At 38.9% G+C, this 17215-nt stretch overlaps 1 long non-coding RNA gene and 1 pseudogene across 3 annotated transcripts in view; both read right to left on the reverse strand.

The window, feature by feature from the left end:
• LOC132519681 (uncharacterized) overlaps positions 1 to 17215 on the reverse strand; it is a 47875-nt gene that overhangs the window by 18815 nt on the left and 11845 nt on the right. The gene's annotated exons all lie outside the window — the stretch shown is intronic.
• Positions 1387 to 2239, reverse strand: LOC132519196 (AP-2 complex subunit beta-like; annotated as a pseudogene).

Here is a 17215-nt window from a genome sequence, read left to right on the forward strand (position 1 = left end):
AATGGAATATTACTCAGCCATAAAAAGAAAGGAAATTGAATTATTTGCAGTGAGGTGGATGGACCTAGAGTCTGTCATACAGAGTGAAGTAAGTCAGAAAGAGAAAAACAAATACCGTATGCTAACATATATATATGGAAACTAAAAAAACAAAAAAAAGGTTCTGAAGAACAATAGGGGCAGGACAGGAGTAAAGATGCAGACGTAGAGAATGGACTTGAGGACATGGGGAGGGGGAAGGGTAAGCTGGGACGAAGTGAGAGAGTGGCATGGACTTATATATACACTACCAAATATAAAATAGATAGCTAGTGGGAAGCAGCTGCATAGCACAGGGAGATCAGCTCGGTGCTTTGTGTCCACCTAGAGGGGTGGGATAGGGAGGGTGGGAGGGAGACACAAGAGGGAGGGGATATGGGGAGATATATATATAGCTGATTCACTTTGTTATAAAGCAGAAACTAACACACCACTGTAAAGCAATTATACTCCAATAAAGATGTTAAAAAAAAATCCGCCTGCCAATGCAGAGGACACAGGTTCGAGCACTGGGCTGGGAAGATCCTACATGCTACAGAGCAACTAAGCCCGTGCGCCACAACTACTGAGCCTGCGCTCTAGAGCCCGCGAGCCACAACTACTGAGCCCACACACCGCAGCTACTGAAGCCCGTGTGCCTGGAGCCGGTGCTCTGCAACAAGAGAAGCCACTGCAGTGAGAAGCCCCTGCTCGCCGCAACTAGAGAAAGCCCATGCCCAGCAACGAAGACCCAATGCAGCCAAAAATAAATAAAATAAAATAAATTAATTTTAAAAAAAAAGATTGCATAATTTCCAGGGAAATTATTTTTAAAAAAACTATAAAGGTTTGAACAGCAAAGGAAACAATTTACAGAGAGAAGAGTGTACCTACAAAATGGGAAGAAACATTTGAAAAACATATCTAATATATAAAATATATAATATGCTCAAACAACTGAGTAGGAAAAAAACAACAAATAACCTGATTTTATTTTCAATGACACTTTGCTTTGCTTTAATATTTGTCTTTTTCTGCCTTTGAAGTGAGCTCTTGATTACAAAATATCAAATGACAGTCAAAAATGCCAGCCACTGGCACAGGATGGAGAAGCCCACAAGTAAGGACATATAGCAGCAGGTGGCAAGAGGTGGGAAGTGATTGAAGCAGTGGTTACAAATGTTCACAAGAAGCTAAAACTATCCAACAGGTTGTGCCCTAATGTTAGTACAGGTTAGACTAGTCACTACCTTGGTGGGTGACCTCAGTATTTTTGGCTTCAGATTGTACATGACAATACAATTTCTTCCAGTTAAGAGTTCTTGGCTTGCACCAATGATGGTAGCTGGAGGGCACCGGACCAGTCTATTAGTTTTTCAAAACGCTGTTGTAGACCTGAAAGATGTACTGGGAGACGTCAGGAGCTCTGCACTTAGTGACAGCATGTAACTGGGGTTTCCTGGCTGGTCTACAGAGCTTGGCCAAAATCCAAATGCCATTAGTGAGCTTCAGGGATCGACACAGAATGTCCTGCTCTTCCACATTCGTCTTGGCAATAGTATCAACATTGTTGTTTTGCAACTTGCTGAAAACAGTGTCAGAATTTAAATGACATCCCTTAATCTGAAACTGAAGTTCATTTTCATTGGGAATATCCTTCCATGTTGCAAGGAAGACCTGGTACTCCATTTTGCTGTCTTCTACAAAAAAGCACGTTGAGTGGGATGAGGCAGCTGAAGTAGAAGACAACAGTGGTGTTTTTCACAGCCACCTGCAGGTTGTTCAGAGGTTCTATCTTCATGAATGGGCCCAAGATGCTGAGAGGCAGGGAGCCATCAACGTTCTGGTTTGGCATCAGTGGTGTAGGAATGGCCAGAGGAGTGCTGGGGATGACACCAAACCTATTATTGTTAAACTGAATTGCAAAGTCTGTCATGTGCTGCAGAACTTTGTTGGTGAAGGTCATTTCCATATAGATGTGCCCTTGGCGGTGAGTAAATATTCCCGAAATCTCCTTTAGCCTTTACTGCAGGCAGCCAGACAGCCTTTGAAGCCAAATATCCACCAGGCACCATGCCTATCCTCATGGAGAGGTCAAATAGGTCATTCAGACCACTGCTGACCACAGCAGGAGTAGGTGAAGGAGCAGAGGTTGCAGGCACTTATGATGGATGAAGGATTGTCCCACCAGACTATCTAGCCCTCCACCCAGGAGATCCATCTTTTCGAATTATAGTTTTCTCCAGATATATGCCCAGGAGAGGGATGGCTGGATCATATGGCAACTATACTTTTAGTTTTTTGAGGAACCTCTATACTGTTTTCCATAGTGGCTGCACCAATTTACATTCCCACCAACTGTAGAAGGGTTCCCTTTTCTCCACACCCTCTCCAGCATTTATTATTTGTAGACTTTTTTAATGATGGCCATTCTGACCAGTTTAAGGTGATACCTCATTGCAGTTTTGATTTGCATTTATCTAATAATTAGTGATGGTGAGCATCTTTCCACTTTGCCTTTTGGCCATCTGTATGTCTTCTTTGGAGAAATGTTTATTTAGGTCTTCTGCCCATTTTTTAAATTATTTTTTTTTGTGTGTGATTGAGTTGTATGAGCTGTTTGTATATTTTGGAAATCAAGCCCTTGTTGGTTGCATCATCAGCAAATAGTTTCTCCCATTCAGTAGGTTGTCTTTTCTTTTTTTTTTACGGTTTCCTTTGCTGTGCAAAAACTTGTAAGTTTGAATAGGCCCCATTTGTTTACTTTTGCTTTTATTTCTATTGCCTTGGGAGACTGACATAAGAAAATGTTGGTACGATTTATGTCAGAGAATGTTTTGCCTATGTTCTCTTCTACAAGTTTTATGGTGTTATGTGTTATATTTAAGTCTTTAAGCCCTTTTGAGTTTATTTTTGTGCATGGTGTGAGGATGTGTTCTAACTTCAATGATTTACATGCAGCTGTTCAACATTCCCAACACCACTTACTGAAGAGACTGTCTTTTCTCCATTGTATATTCTTGCCTCCTTTGTTGAAGATTAATTGACCATTGGTGTGTGGGTTTATTTCTGGGTTCTGTTTCATTGATTCATATGTCTGTTTCTGTGCCAATGCCATGCTGTTTTGATTACTGTAGCTTTTGTAGTATTGTCTGAGGTCTGGAAGGGTTATGCCTCCTGCTTTGTTCTTTTTCCTCAGGATTGCTTTCGCAATTCTGGGTCATTTGTAGTTCCATATAAATTTTAAAATTATTCTAGTTCTGTGGAAAATGTCATGGGTGATTTGATAGGGTTGGCATTAAATCTGTAGATTGCTTTGGGTACTATGGCCATTTTATCAATATTAATAATTCCAGTCCAATGGGATATCTTTCCATTTCTTTGAGTCATCTTCACTTTCCTTTATTAATGTTTTATAGTTCTCAGCATACAAGTCTTTCACTATCTTTGTCAGGTTTATTCCTAAGTATTTTAGTTTTTTGGATGCAATTTTAAAAGGGATTTTTTTTCCATTTCCTTTCTGATATTTCATTTTTAATGTAAACACATGCAACTGATTTCTGTACATTAATCTTGTATCCTGCTACCTTGCTGAATCTGTTTATCAGTTCTAGTAGCTCGTGTGGAGTCTTTTCTATATATAGTATCATGTCATCTGCATATAATGACAATTTTACCTCTTCCCTCCCAATTTGCATACATTTTCTTTCTCTTTCTTATCTGATTGGTATGGATATACTTCCAATATTATGTTGACTTAAAGTGGTGAGAGTGGGCATCCTTGTCTGTGTTCCAGAGGCTAAGTGCTTTTCACCATTATGTATCATATAGGCTGTAGGTTTGTCAGAAACAGCTTTTAGTATGTTGAGATATGTTCCCTCAATAGCCACTTTCGTAAGAGTTGCTTGTGAGTTCCCAGAGCTCATAGAGGTGCACCAAGAAGGAGGCTGCTATGGCAGCTCTGCCCCTCTCTTCACCTGCCCCTCAACAATGGTGCTTTGCTTCTATGGCCGGCCTGTGCTTCTTCTGCATACACCCAGGTTGGGCCGGTACCATGCTCCAGCCCCTTCAGGCTGTCTCCATGCAGCCAACCCCAGTCCTCTCCCCTGGTTTTTCCTCTGAAGCCCCAGTTTTAACACCCAGCCCCACCCCACATACCAGTAGGCACACTTCTTGGGCTGGGGACTGCACAAGGTAGCACAGATCCTCTGTGCAGGTCTCTGTTTTGTCTGCTGCAAACTTGCTGCTGGGCTCTCCTCCAACCCTCTGAAGCTCCTTTTCTGCCCCAGCTGATCTCCTCACTGGTGAAGGGGCTTCCCAGGGTGAGGTAACCTTTCCTCTTTCACAGCTTCCTCCCAAGGGTGCAGGTTTTCTTCTTTCATCCTATCTCATTACATGGAGACCTTTCTTGCACTTCTGCGTGTCTGAGATCTTCTGCTAGCGTTTGGTAGGTACTCTGTGAGGACTGTTCCACATGTAGATTTTTTTCTGACATATTCATGGGAGGAGATGAACACCGTGTCCTTCTATTCCGCCATCTTGATTCAATCTCTATATGATTTTTTTGCCTTTTTTCTTCTACTTCAGGAAATCAAGTGATCAATGCCTGAAGGAGACTACCAGAGGTCCAAGGACACAAGAAATATCAAGGTCATCACACAAACTTCAGCCCCACAGCACCCCTAAAACCAAGAACCTGAGGAAGCAAAAGAGGGGACAAACTGACTTAAAAAGGACATTAGTCATGTATACCACCTGCAAGAGTATATCAAGGGGCTTGTTTCCACTGATGTTGACAAGAGACGTTACAAAGGCACTTTAAGTTTTCAATATAATGGGGAGGAAAAAATTTTTACAACATTGGCATTGTAATGTATTTTTCCCTGACCATCATTGAGGTTGTGTCCTCTTCATATGTAAAATGATCGTTTTTATTTCTTTTACTGTGAAATTTAATTCCATAGGTTCCAAATATTTTTATTTGTTTGCTTCTATTTTTTCTCTTGATTGAGAGGCACTTCAAATATACTTTATAGTTGTGGTGTCTTCTCCCACATCCTTCCAAGCCAATTACTGTGCACACAGTCACTAAAAAATTTGTCAAGGAACTTGTTGTCACAGGTCATCCATCACTCAAGACACTTGATATGAGGGCCATCTGCCATGCACAGCCTTACATCAAGAGCTCTGTACTGAGCTCTTTGCTCTCAACTTGTGGACCAGTTAAAGGACAGGATGAGGATATCGTTAAACCTCACAACCTACAGTGAAGCACATTGGTCAATCCTCAAACGTCATTGCCAAGCTGACAGACAACAGGCCTGGGAGCTTCTCCTATGATGTTCCCCAGCTTGCCACCAAGACATCTGGTCTGGACCATGTCACCAACCACAGAGCACTGAAGTGTAGACTCAATGTGCAGACCAGAGAATGTCAAACATAAATGTCATCAGGACTCCAAACTCAGGCAGCAGGCAAGAGATCTGCCTGGGTCTCCATCCTGTTTTGCTAGATCTTCCCCTCCTACCTACCCCCTCCTCACAAAAATGTAAGACTCAGGTCCCTTTTATCCTCTGAGGATACTGAGATCTGATCTGTGGAATTATCCACAGCCTTTATCCTCTTCCCAGTACAACTGGACTTGGATTCACACAGGCACACCAAATGACCATAAGGACACCTGCCCCAACGCTAAGCATTGACTCCCAGCCTCTACCCAACTCACCTCACCTGAGCCCAATCCAGGCCTGCACTGTCCCCCAACCTCCACCATCTACGCATGTTCCAGACCAACCCCTCAGAATTGTCTTCATGATGGGACAAGGGATGCGGGGAGGGCTCCAGGTTCAGAACACCTTTCATTTCATCCTCCTAAGAAGCCTTCTCCTACAAGTCAGATGTTTCACCTCTTAGGGGAGCCTGGGTGATACTGACCTATGTCCCAGTCCACGTTCTCCAGGAGGACCTTCTGGTCTCCTCTGAAGGGAGTGACCCGCCCTGCCCCAAGGCACGGAAGATTCAGCCTCCAGGCTAACAGGGCTCAGAGGCGACTACTGGAGTAAAAGAAAGAAGAAAGGAGCAGAATTTGTCTCATGAATTAGCACTTCCCCAGCTGTGGTTTACGTACAAATTTCAGAACACCAGATAATATTGAGAAATGCACAGCCCATCTCATGTAATGTTATGAATTGTGTAAATTTAACTTATGTTTTAAATGGAGGCTACCAAACTGTCATATGAAGTTTTTAGTAATTTTTTTAAAATTGTTTGCTGATCCTTTTACAACATATGTCATTATGCTGTACACCCACCATTTCTACAGTACTGTATGTCAATAATATCTCAATAGAACTGAAAGAAAAATAAAGGAAAATATTGGTAAATTAATAAGAAACCGAGTCAACACATAGGAAAATATTAAGTTATAATGTCAGTAGGAAGCTATTAATTAATTAACATTTACTTGTCTTCAGTGTGCAAGTGACTGGAATTTGGGAAACAGGATAAAATAGACACCTATGGGGATGAAAATTTCTGTGTTTTTTAAGCTGAGCCTTTCCTGAACCTAGAATTTTTGTCTCTGAGAGAGAGTTCTACCGAAAACCATAATAGAGGATATTGTCTTCATCTTATAAATTTTGGTTATTAAAATTCACTAGAAATGGTATTTGGTTAGTTTCTTCATGATAATGAGATCCTCTCAATGTTACATATTGTACAGATACTTTCACTTCCAGCCATCTCTTGTATGGTTTTTTGGTTTTGTTTTGTCACCAAGTTTTATTTACTTGAGTGTAAAAGAGGATGTTAGTAGCCTCAGTGTAGTCTATGTCCCTAAATTGTGTCAGATTCAAACTCTTAGGCACAACTCACGTCTCCTGGAACAAAAACTGCATTTTAACAATATTTTCAGGTGACTCACATGCACAATTTTTACTAAGTAGGGAAAGTATACTTATTAGCACTTTGACAGCAAATTTGAATAACATGGTGATCTTTTAAAAATACTGATGCCCAGAAATACTATTTTACTGAATCATTTTCAGTCCTGGGCATGGGAATTTTTTAATGTTTTCCAAGTAATAATGATGTGAGGCAAAGTCTGAGAATTCCTATAGGTGAAGAGCAAGGGAAACAGTTCCCTGACTTGTTCTGGTCTTTATCCAACATGGGAAGAAACTCTGACCTGGGTCAAGAAAGTGTGGGTGGTTTTTTTAGAGAATGGGATTGTATTAGGAAGGGCAAAGAGTCTAATCATTTTTCCATGTGAGAGTCTGTCTCAGGGAAGCTTCTCTCTCTCTCTCTCTCTCTGTAGGATTTCTTCCCTTAGTGAGGAAGACTCCAGACGGCCTCCTGATTGAGGTCTCAAGACCAAAGAAAAGATAAAAGCAAAGTAAAGGAAGCTCAGGTTGAGTTACTCAATTTGACTTGAATATATTTCAGGGAGGAGTTCCATCAGCATTAAGTTTGAAGAACATGTGCTTCATGTCCCCCTTCAACAACAACTTGGCTTCATTCACAGACAAGTGTCTTTGTGGGAGGTGTAGTATACAGCACCATACATCAAGGGGACCAGGAGGAATCTCACCCATCTGTGCACAGGGTAATAGGCATAGAGACCTCAGTCGTAGCTCTGGACTTGGCAGTCATCTGTTAACTGGCTTCTCTTGGATAAAGCCCAGGGGCACCTGGAAAATACTATTTTAATCCATCACTCATGAATAAAAGAGGCTTTGAGGATATCCAGGTTTCTAGTAGAGAAGTGCTAGCACAATGTTGGAGGGGGAAAAAAAAAAAAAAAAAAAAATATATATATATATATATATATATATATATATATGAGTTTGGATACATTGGACAAAGTAAAGGGAATAGTTTCACTTTACCAACATCACACCCCCACCAAGATTGCACAATTTAGGGCCAAGAGAGATCTTCCTGGCCCATGATTTCCCCTGCAGGGGCAAGTGAAAGCATGTGAGTGAGCATGAATCTTCTCCAACTGTGTGGGATGCTGCCAAAAAGGCCTGTTATTTTCTGGCCCCTTCCAGAGTGCTGAATCATGAGCTGCATGACTGGGGATGGGGAAGACGTAGCAGATAGGATTCTGGTAAGGCATTAATGTGCTGCAGAGTCTACTAGCTGTATTACAGACTCCATCAAGAAGCCCATCCATGAGCCAACAGGGAGGCCTCACCCATAGATCCTCCCAAATGGCCAATGGGCACCCTTGGTCCTCTGTAAATTGTACCAACACAAATCCTCACACCGTGGTCAGTTCATCATGTGTGCTCCCAACCAAGCCACTGAGGGAAAGATTTGGCACACAGCTTGAGAACACACACAGGTAGACGGCTCACAACTGCAGGCCAGAGACAGACCATAAATTTCTGCATTAGCACCACCCTTAGGAGAAGAAAAGAGGGGCTGTCAGTACCCAGCCTATTGTGTTGCAAGATCAAAAGACAGCATATAAGCTCAAGAATTCTGCCAAAGATGTGATAGGAACCGTGAAACAGGTTTATCCATAAAGGTCTGAGAAAGCTTCAGAATCTCTAGAGGGCTGACAGAAGGTGTTTCTCTCCTGAAGACAATTAGTAAATGCTGGAGGAGGTGGCTACTACTTCAGAAGTGAAAACAGCAGCAGAAAACCCCAAGAATATTTTTTAAAAATCAAAGTAATCTAATGACATTAAAGGATTGCCTGTCTTTCATTTAACAATCCCAAAGACTTAGAAATCTACAATCTACCTAATAAATAATGAAAAAACACTACTATAAGAAAGCTCAGTGAGCTACAAGGAAAGACAGAAAGACAATTCAATGGAATCAGAAAAAACATGAAGAAAAGAAAAATACAACAGACAAAAATTGTAAAAAAAAAAAAACCAAAAAAAAATCTGGAGCTGAAATGAATGAAATGAAAAAATTAATAGAAAAATTTATAGCTATGATAGTGTTTTAACAAATATGCAGATAAAATGAAGTACCTCATGACATAAAAATATGAAAGGAGAAGAATAAAAGAATGAAACACTTATAGGCATACAAAGATAAGTTGCTATTAGCATAAAATGTACTGTTTTAACTATGAGATGTTTTATGTATGCCTCATGGTAACTACAGAGCAAAGATCTTTAGTAGAATCACAAACATTAAAAAATTAAACACAGCATACTGACACGGTAAACCACCAACTCACAAAAGTAGATAGACACAGAGGGGAAAAAGAAACAATGGAGTTACAAAACAATCAGAAAGTAATTAATAAGATGGCAGTAATAAGTCCTTACATATCAAATATCACTTTAAATGTAAATGGATTGAATTCACAAATCAAAGCCATAGAGTGGCTGGCTGGATAAAAAAATATAAGGCCCAATTATATTTTGCATATAAGACACTCATTTCAACTTTTTTTTAAAAAATTATTTGTTTATTTTTTGGCTGCGTTGGGTCTTCGTTGCTGCGTGGCTTTCTCTAGTTGTGGTGAGTGGGGGCTACTCTTCATTGCAGTGTGCGGGCTTCTCATTGCAGTGGCTTCTCTTGTTGTGGAGCACGGGCTCTAGGGCTTTAATAGTTGTGGCGTATGGGCTTAGTTGCTCTGCGGCATGTGGGATCTTCCTGGACCAGGGCTCAAACCCATGTCCCCTGCATTGGCAGACGGATTCTTAACCACTTCACCGCCAGGGAAATCCCCTCATTTCCAGGGGAAGTCCCCTAAGCTTTAAAGACACACTTAGGGTCAAGGTAAAGAGATGGATGATTATATTCCATGCAAGTGGAAGCCAAATAATGTGGAGGTAGCCATACTTATATCAGACAAAACAGACTTTAAGCCAAAAACCATAATAAGACACAAGGCAGGTCATTATATAATGACACAAGGGTAGATACATCAAGAAGATATAACAATTGTAAATATATACACACCCAACATCAAAGCACCTAAATATATTAAGCAAACACAGATCTGAAGAAAGAAATAGACAATACAGTAATAGTAGGGGACTTCAATACTCCTTTCTCAGCAATGGATAGATCATCCGTAGAGTAAATCAACAAGAAAACACTGGTCTATACCTTACATCAAATGGACTTAACAGGCATATATAGAACATTCTATCCAACAACTTGTTCTCAGGTGCACATGAAACATACTCCAGGAAAGATGATATGATAGGACACAAACATGTCTTAGCAAATTTAAGAAGATCAAAATTATACCAAATATTTGAACACAATTATATAAAACTAGAAATCAACAACAGCATAAATGGAAAATCTAAAAATATGTGGAAACTAAACAGTACACTTCAGTGGGTCAAAAAGGAAAGCCAAAGAGAATTTTTTTTTAAAAAATCTCAAAACCAATGAAAATGGAAACACAACATACCAAAACCTATTGGATGCTGCAAAAGAAGTTCAAAGAGGAAAGTTTATAGTGATGAATGCATACGACAAGAAATTAGAAAGCTCTCAATCTAACTCTACACCTCAAGGAAGTAGAAAAAGAAATTTATTCCAAAGTTGGCAGAGGTTAGGATATCATAAAGACTAGAGTGGAAATAAATAAATAAAACATATACAAGAAAGGATCAATAAACTAAAGGCTGGATTTTCAAAAATATAAAATTTTCAAACTTTTAGCTAGACTAGGAAAATAGAAGACTCAAAATTAGAAATGAGAGAGGAGACATTACAACTCATACTACAGAAATACATAGGATAAGAGACTACTATGAACAATTGTATGCCAACAAATTAGATACTCAGGAAGAAACTGATACTTCCTAGAAACTCACTACCTACAAAGACTGAATCAGGAAGAAATAGAAAATCTGAATAACAATGTAAAGCTATTATACTCCAGTAAAGATGTTAAAAAAAAAAAGAAAATCTAGACAGACCAATGATAAGGGATTGAATCAGTAATCAAAAAAGCTCCCAACACAGAAAACTCAAGGACTAGATGAATTTATTGGTGAATTCTACCAAACCTATGAAGAATTAACACCAGTAATTCTCAAACTCTTCCAAAAAATGAAAGACTAAGGAATACTTCCAAACTTGTTCTATGAGAGGAGGATTTCCGGGACACCAAAGCCAGATAAAGACTCTACAAGAAAAGAAAACTGGAGGCCAATAAAACTGATTAATATAGATGCAAAAATTCTGAACAAAATATGAGCAAATCAAATTCAACAATACCTGAAAGGGATTATCCACTGGGACCAAATGGGATTTATCACTGGGATATAAGAATAGTTCAATGGTACACAAACAAATATGTGGGATACACCATATTAATAGAGTAAAAATAAAAATCACATCATCATTTCAGTAGATGCTGAAAAAGCACTGGACAAAATGCAATTCTTTTATGATTAAAAACTCTGAACAGATTGAGTATAGGGGGAACATACCTCCACATAATTAAGGCCATACATAACAAGCCCACAGCTAACATCATACTTGATGGTAATAAGGTAAAAGCTATTTTGCCAAGAACAAGAACAAGACAGTGATGTCCACTGAATCACTCTTATTCAATATAGTACTGGAAGTATTAGCTGGGGAAATCAGGAAAGACAAAGAAAGGCACCCAAATCAGAAAGGAAGAGAATTCTCATTGAAGATGGTATGATTTTGTATACAAAAAATCCAAAGGAGTCCCAAAATTTTGTAACTAATCAACAAAGTAGGTAAAATTGCAGTATATAAAATCAACATACATCATCAGTTGTATTTCTACACACAAGTAGTAAAACATCTGAAAAAATAAACTATCTAATTTACAATAGCATCAAAAATAATATGATACTTAGGAATAAATTTAGTAAAGTTGGTGAAAAGTCTCTACATTGAACACTACTAACTAATTTTTGACAAGGTAACCAAGAACAACCATGGGGAAATAATAGTGTCTTCCATAGATGGTGTTGGAAAACCTGGATAAATGTAAGCAAAAATAAAATTGGACCCCTATATAAAACAACTCAGAATAATTAACTCAGCATGGATCAAAGACTTGAACCTAAGACTTGATACCATAAAAGTCCTAAAAGAAAATGTAAGAAACTCCTCCACATTGGTTTTGATGATGTGACTTTTTTTTTTTTTTGGATATGACACTAAAAGCACAAACAACAAAAGCAGAAATCAACAACTGAGAATAAATCAAACTTAAAAGCTTCTGTGCAACAAAATAAACAATCAACAAAATGAAAAGTTAACATACCAAATGGGAAAAAATGCAAACTATATATTCAATAAAGGGGCATACAATCAAAGTACATTAAAAAAAAAACCTCATAAAATGCCACAAGATACCAACTAATCCAATGTACAGATGGGTAAAGGAAATGGTTTTTGTTTTTCCAAAAAAGACATACAAATGGCCAATAGACATATGAAAATGTGCTCAACATGAGTAATCATCAGTACAATGCAAATCAAAACCACAATAAGACATTATCTCACACCCGTTAGAATGGCTATCATCAAAAAGACAAGAGATAAGCATTGGTGAGGATGTGGACAAAAGGGAACACGGGAACTGTTAGTGGGGATATAATTTTTGCAGCCACTATGAAAAACAATATGAAGGTTTCTCAGAAAAGTAAAAATAGATCTATTATATGATTCAGCAATTCCAATTTCTGGTATTTATTCAAAGAAAATAAAAGCACTAACTTGAAAAGATATATGCACTCCCATATTTACAGCAACATTACCCACAATAGCCAAGATATGGAATCAACCTAGGTTCTTATCAACAGATGAATGGATAAGAAAGATGTGATATTTATATCTATATATTTATCTACATATACATACACACAATGAATATTATTAAGCCATTAGAAAGAAGAAAATTCTACCTTTTTCTACCATTGATGGCCTTGGGTACATTATGCTGAGATAAATCAAAAAGAGAAAGACAAATACTACCTGATATCACTTATATGTAAAATCCAAAAAAAGAAAAAAGCCAAACTCACAAGAATGTTGGTTATCAGGGGGCTGAGATGTGGGCAATAAGAGAGATGTTTAAGGGTACAAACTTTTAACTAATAGTAAATAATTCCTAAAGATCGATGCAGAGTATAGTGAATATAAACAATGGTATTGTATTATAATCAAACTTACTAATAGACTAGATCTTAATTTTTCCAACCACAATAATGAAACAATGATTAGAAAATTGAAATAGTATCAAGCATCTTTTGTGCCCACAACACTATGAGATTAGAAATCTATTTCAGGAGAAAAAAAAAACTATAATAAACAAAACAGGTGGAGGCTAAACAATATGCTACTAAATAACCAAGAGATCACTGAAGAAATCAAAGAGGAAGTCAGAAAATACCTAGAAACAAATGACAACGAAAACATGATGACCCAAAATCTATGGGATGCAGCAAAAGCAGTTCTAAGAAGGAAGTGTATAGCAATACAATCCTACCTCAAGAAACAAGATAAATCTCAAATAAACAGCCTAACCTTACACCAAAAGCAACTAGAGAAAGAAGAACAAACAAAAACCCAAAGCTAGTAGAAGGAAAGAAATCATAAAAATAAGAGCAGAAATAAATGAAACAGAAACAAAGAAAGCAGTAGCAAAGATCAATGAAACTAAAAGCTGGTTCTTGAGAAGATAAATAAAATTGATAAGCCAGACTCATCAAGAAAAAATGGGAGAGGACTCAAATCAATAAAATTAGAAATGAAAAAGAAGTTACAACTGACACTGCAGAAATACAAAGGATCACAAGAGACTACTATAAGCAACTATATGCCAATAAAACGGACAACCTAGAAGAAATGAACAAATTCTTAGAAAGGTACAACCTTCCAAGACTGAACCAGGAAGAATAGAAAATATGAACAGACCAATCACAAGTAATGAAATTCAAACTGTAATTTAAAATCTTCCAGCAAACAAAAGTCCAGGACCAGATGGCTTCACAGGCAAATTCTATCAAACACTTAGAGGAGAGCTAACACGCATCTTTCTCAAACTCAAACAAAAAATTGCAGAGGGAGGAACACTACCAAGCTCATTCTACTAGGCCACCATCACCCTGATACCAAAACCAGACAAAGATACTACAAAAAAAGAAAATTACAGAGCGATGTCACTGATGAACACAAATGCAAAAATCCTCAACAAAATACTAGCAAACAGAATCCAACAACACATTAAAAGGATCATATACCACAATCAAGTGGTATTTATCCCAGGGATGCAAGGATTCTTCAATATATGCAAATCAATCAATCTATGTGATACACCATATTAACAAACTGAAGAATAAAAACCATATGATCATCTCAATAGATGCAGAAAAAGCTTTTGACAAAATTCAACACCCATTTATGATAAAAACTCTCCAGAAAGTGGGCACAGAGGGAAGCTACCTCAACATAATAAAGGCCATATATGACAAAACCACAGCAAACATCATTCTCAATGGTGAAACACTGAAAGCATTTCCTCTAAGACCAGGAATAAGACAAGGATGTCTACTCTCCGCTATTATTCAACATAGTTTTGGGAGTCCTAGCAATCAGAGAAGAAAAAGAAATAAAAGGAATCCAAATTGGAAAAGAAGAAGTAAAACTGTCACTGTTTGCAGATGACATGATACTATACATAGAAAATCCTAAAGATGCCACCAGAAAACTAGTAGAGCTCATCAATGAATTTGGTAAAGTTGCAGGATACAAAATCAATACAGAGAAATCTCTTGCATTCCTATACACTAACAATGAAAGATCAGAAACAGAAATTAAGGAAACAATCCCGTTTACCATTGCAACAAAAAGAATAAAATACCTAGGAATAAACCTACCTGAGGAGGCAAAAGACCTGTACTAAGAAAACTATAATATACTGATGAAAGAAATCAAAGATGACAAAAATAGATGGAGATATATACAATGTTCTTGGATTGGAAGAATCAATATTGTGAAAATGACTATACCACCCAAAGCAATCTACAGATTCAATGTAATCCTTATCAAATTACCAATGGCATTTTCCACAGAATCAGAACAAAAAATTTTACAATTTGTATGGAAACACAAAAGACCCCAAATAGCCAAAGCAATCTTTTCTTTCAATTAATTAATTTATTTATTTTTGGCTGTGTTGGGTCTTCATTGCTGCGTGTGGGCTTTTTCTAGTTGTGGCAAGCGGGGGCTACTCTTCATTGTGGTGTGCAGGTTTCTCATTGTGGTGGCTTCTCCTGTTGTGGAGCACAGGTTCTATGCACTCAGGCTTCAGTAGTTGCAGCTCAGGGGCTCTAGAGAGCAGGCTCAGTAGTTGTGGCACATGGGCTTAGTTGCTCCTCAGCATGTAGGATCTTCCCAGACCAGGGCTCGAACCCGTATCCCCTGCACTGGCAGGTGGATTCTTTTTTTGTTTTTTGTTTTTTTTGCGGTACGTGGGCCTCTCACTGTTGTGGCCTCTGCTGTTGCGGAGCACAGGCTCCGGACGCGCAGGCTCAGAGGCCATAGCTCACGGGCCTAGCCACTCCATGGCATGTGGGATCTTCCCGGACTGGGGCATGAACCCGTGTCCCCTGCATCGGCAGGTGGACTCTCAACCACTGCGCCACCAGGGAAGCCCTGGCAGGTGGATTCTTAACCACTGTGCCACCAGGGAAGTCCCCATCGAAGCAATCTTGAGAAAGAAAAATGGAGCTGAAGGAATCAGGCTCCCTGACTTCAGATTATACTACAAAGCTACAGTAATCAAGACAGTATGGTACAGGCACAAAAACAGAAATATAGATCAATGGAACAGGATAGAAAGTCCAGAGGTAAACCCACACACCTATGGTCACCTAATCTATGATAAAGCAGGCAAGAGTATACAATGGAGATGATAGTCTCTTCAATAAGGAGTGCTGGGAAGACTGGACAGCTACATGTAAAATAATGAAATTAGAACGCTCCCTAACACCATACACAAAAATAAACTCAAAATGGATTAAAGACCTAAATGTAGGAGACTTCCCTGGTGGTCCACTGGTTAAGACCCTGCATTTCCAATACAGGGGCCCTGGGTTCGATTACTGGTCAAGGAACTAGATCCTGCATGCCGCAACTAAGAGATCAAATGTCTCAATTAAAGATCCCACATGCCTCAATGAAGATCCTTCATGCCGTAATGAAGATCCCACATGCAGCAATTAAGACCCAGTGCAGCCAAATTAAAAAAAAAAAAAAAAGTAAAGACCTAAATGTAAGGTCAGACACTATAAAACTCTCAGAGGAAAACATTGGCAGAACACTCTTTGACATAAATTGCAGCAAGATCTTTTTTGACCCACCTCATAGAGTAATGAAAATAAAAACAAAAATTAAAAAAATGGGACCTAATGAAACTTAAAAGCTTTTGCACAGCAAAGGAAACCATAAACAAGATGAAAAGACAACCCTCAGAATGGGAGAAAATATTTGCAAACGAAGCAACTGACAAGGGATTAATCTCCAAAATATACAAACAGCTCATGAAGCTCAATAGCAAAAAAACTAACAATTCAATTAAAAAATAAAAAATGGACGGAAGACCTAAATAGACATTTCCAAAGAAGACATACAGATGGCCAAGAGGCACATGAAAAGATGCTCAACATCACTAATTATTAGAGAAATGCAAATCGAAACTACAATGAGGTATTACCTCACACTGGTCAGAACGGCCATCATCAAAAAATCTACAAACAGGGACTTCCCTGGTGGTTCGGTGGTTAAGACTCCATGCTCCCAATGCAGGGGGCCGGCTTCAATATCTGGTCGAGGAACTAAGATCCCACATACCACAGCTAAGCCCACACAGCACAACTACTGAGCGCTCGTGCTCTAGAGCAGCAGTCCCCAACCTTTTTGGCACAAGGGAGTGGTTTTGTGGAAGACAATTTTTTTCATTGATGGGGGGAGGGGGGAATGGTTCCGGTGGGAATGCGAGTGATGGGGAACAATGGGGAGTGGCAGATGAAGCTTTGCTTGCTTGCCCACTGCTCACCTCCTGCTGTGCAGCCTGGTTCCTAATAGGCTGCAGATCAGTGCAGCCTGGGGGTTGGGGACCCCTGCTCTAGAGCCCGCATGCTACAACTAGAGCGCCCACTTGCCGCAAAGAAGAGCCCACATGCCGCAAGGAAGACCCAGCACAGCCAAAACAAAC

The sequence above is a fragment of the Lagenorhynchus albirostris genome, chromosome 4, assembly GCF_949774975.1.
Source record: "Lagenorhynchus albirostris chromosome 4, mLagAlb1.1, whole genome shotgun sequence".
Lineage (NCBI taxonomy): Eukaryota > Metazoa > Chordata > Mammalia > Artiodactyla > Delphinidae > Lagenorhynchus > Lagenorhynchus albirostris.